This window comes from Anoplopoma fimbria, chromosome 24 (genome assembly GCF_027596085.1).
Source record: "Anoplopoma fimbria isolate UVic2021 breed Golden Eagle Sablefish chromosome 24, Afim_UVic_2022, whole genome shotgun sequence".
Lineage (NCBI taxonomy): Eukaryota > Metazoa > Chordata > Actinopteri > Perciformes > Anoplopomatidae > Anoplopoma > Anoplopoma fimbria.
The window spans coordinates 10,553,870-10,557,723 of NC_072472.1; positions in this window are offsets into that span (position 1 = coordinate 10,553,870).

Below are 3,854 nucleotides of genomic sequence, written 5' to 3' on the forward strand. Positions count from 1 at the left end.
AGTTCCTGACCCTAAAAAAAAAGAAGCAAGCTTGTTCGGCAGGCTGGATGCTTCACTGGCTGCTCGCTGTTCCCTAGCCCGTGATGTCATCCGCCCTGCGCCGCTGATTGGTCGAGAGGATGAATATTAATGCAGGAAGCGGCTCTGAGGGGCGGAGGAGGCCGACGGGCAGACCGGGTTGGTTTTCTGGTTAACGGAGGAAACCTGCTGAGTGAGAAGGCCGGGAGGGAGGGATGCATGTTATGCATTTTATTTAAGATCAAATAAGATTAAAAATAATCCTGTATTAGTCCCGCAGCATAGAGGATAGTGCAAACAAGAGACAGAGTAAAACAAACAAAAAAACAAGATCAAAAATAAGTATTATAAATAAGCAAATGAGCAATAAAAAAAAAAACAGTAAAGAATTCACAGTAACTGAAATATTATATATATATACAGACAGAAACTATATTATAACTATTGTATTGCACAGTGTATTAGTGACATTGTATTAGTGTCATGTGGTCTACTGGGAGGTGGTGGTCTGTGTTTATTTAATACTACAGGTAAGCTGGTCAGACAGTAATTAAATGATCAGCTGCAAATTTAACTAAGGTAAGGTAAGATAAGATAATCCTTTATTAGTCCCGCAGCGGGGAAATTTGCAAAAGGTGTTTATTACCTGCAACATTTTGAAATGGCAAGGCCTTTAAAGGGCTGTGTTAGATGCACTGATTCCTCTAAAAGTTGTATTTTCACAATGTATAGACCACGTGGAAGAATACAACAAGTCAATTGTAAAAATACAATAAAATGTGATCATTTGCGACAAAAGTGCTGAGTTCAAAAAGCAGCACATAAATAATCACGTGCTGAAATCACTGCAATTTGAATAGTTACGAAAATGTATCGCAAACACCTCCAGACATTTCATATACAGTCAAAAGTTTGGACACACCTTCTCATTCAATGGTTTTTCTTTCATTTCTTTTTTATTTTTTTTCTACATTGTAGATTAATATTGAAGACATCTAAACTATGAAGGAACACATATGGAATTATGTGGTAAACAAACAAATGCTCAACAAACCAGAATATGTTTTATATTTTAGATTCTTCAAAGTAGTTGAATGAGAAGGTGTGTCCAAACTTTTGACTGGTACTGTATATCTGCAGTAAAATGGAATAGTACAAACCCTTTTATTTTGTGTAAAAAGGAGGATTCTTTCATTTTATATGATCATACTACTGAAGTAAATCGAGATGATAAACATTTGTTTACTCTGGCAATGAGTGTAGTTTTCTTTTTCACAAGTAGATGCTGCTGGTATATTTTAGAAATGTCTTGTAGTGCTAGCTACTTCTTAAGATTTTTAAGATTTTACAAACCACTGACAGTAGTTTATGACATTATAACAAGTTTCCCTGTGAACTTATGGTGCTCATCACTGAAAGATTGAACAAAAGAAGATACCCTATTGATAAAAGATAATCTATGACATATCACGGTGTTAGCATTCATGTTCATGTTGATGTGATGTTGTTGATTAACTGTAATGCTTTTCACTTATTATGTATATGTTTATTTATATATTGGTTTTGTTTGCTTTGCAAGTAGCACAAATTAGGTGTCTGTGAAAAAGCTTCACTGACAGTTTTGTATGCACTCTCCAGCTTTCTCAATATCATTTTTTTATTTTTATCAGGGCCGGTTTGGTCATTTGGAAATTTTGCCAAAATGTATCCTGAATGTCTCCAGATTTGATTATTCAGAGGATAAAAGTGACTCTGGGTTAATAAGCAGGCGGAGACGACAACCAAAATCCTCCCTGCATTTGCCCTAATTTGCCTATGATGTCATCTTTTTTCTCTATCTCACCTGTGATTGGCTGACTAGCACAGCATCTGCTCAGTCTCATGGATAGTGCTTCAAGCCCAAGGTGGAGGCCTATCTGAGGCTCTGTGAATCATGGCTGGTTGTCCTGACAACCCCTGTAATGTCGACTCCTTGTCGGGGAGTAATATGGCTGTTCTGTGACAGTGTTCACTCAAATGGAGAACCTGATGATAACGACAATATAATGTCCACTATAATCCTTTACATCACATGAGAAGGTGGCTTTTTTAAACCATATTTTCTGAGAAACCAAAGAAAAATAATGGAGCTTTAAAATAAATTAGATTATAGAATACAATACAAACATGTAGTATTTTGTGGTCACAATCATGAGACTTTCTGAACTCTTTGGGATTTTAAACTTGTAAAACAATCAGGAAAATATCCTGATATCTTTTTTTACAGTACAAGTTTTTCTCCAGTGTTGCAGGCACGCAAGTGTTGCAATAGCAAAACCTGATTAAACCCTGCCAACATAGACACGAAAGCGAGATGCAAATGTAAATTCAGTTCAGCAGTTCCACGCAGAGAGGAGGCTTTGCTCCTGACAGCAGACACTAGGATCCGTCGTACACTTACATAGAGGCAGTGAGGCACAGCTAATATCAAAAAGTGTCAAAAATGCTCCTAAATCTGGGACAACACAACTGTTATAAGGCCATTAAAGTGTGACAAAAAAAACAACATTTGGATGATATTGGCCTCTCAGCTATATTCTATACAGATCTTTTTTTGTTGTTTTATTTCCTAATCTAATCCTCTCATGAGTTTAGAACAGCAGCAAACAGTGATTCATTTATTCTTCATACTTATGACTTCAGTGCATGTGACTGTGATTATGAATAGTCAGAGACACGGTGGGGCTATCACAGCATGGATTTAGCTGATGAGGAAATATCGTGGACAGGCCAGCTGTCCATCACAGGTCGAACACATGGACACCCTCAAACATACGACCATTTCAGGGTCACCATTAACGTAATTAACAGGTCGTTGGATGAAACATGCAGAATATAATAAGAGGGGTCAGTGCTTGATCAATTCAAGTCTTTTGTATTCTCAAATATCCAACTGTTTTGTTTGCTTTTGGCCAACTGTGTTTATGCCATTCACTACCGAGTGAACGTCATGGTATAATGAGTTATAAAGGGCTGTTATTTCATTAACCTTAACCCATCTGTTGCTGTGCGAACTTCATGTCAGCCTCATATAACCACTTCCTTGAATGAAAGTCAGACAAATGATGCTTAAGTCCTTCTCTAACCTTTCGTTTTGCAAATTCAAGTAGGTTTAACAGGTGAAATGAGCAAAGGATTATGTGTTTCACCTGGATTAACGTGCTGATTCCGCTCCAGGAGACGAGCAGGTGTTTTGTACTCTGAAAGAAACAAACTGAGATGCAGCAATGATTAGAAAGGTCACAGACTTGCCAGTGTCCTTTCACAGCCATGTGTGTTGTTCTCTTGTCCTTTAGAGAACCCATACCTGCTCCCTCATAAATGTTCATAGATTTGACACGTGATATATATATATATATATCCCCTCATCTGGTCTTGTGTCTTAAACCCTATCAGTTCCAACAGCTGAATATACATGGATGCAATATTTTCTCCATTCCACATTCTGCTAAATATGTGACTCATAAACTTAGCCGAGTAATACTCAAGGCAGATCATTTCCTAAAGCTTGGCGCTGAAGGCTCAGATCAGGAGCCGACAGAACAACCTGCCGCTGTAGTGAGGAGGAGCATGATTTACTTGTATCCATAGGCCGCTGTGAGTGATCAGGTTTATATAATGCATCCTATAAATATCCTGGGAGGCAAAGCTCATCTCTGTGGTGACATTTTGTAATAAGCCCCGTCTGGAATTTAGTAGTGTTGTGGGGAGAGTCTGGAAAATTGTTGTCATAATAAAATCTCTATAACCTATGTGTATGACCTTCATATATCCTGACTAATAATCTATTTAGAGAA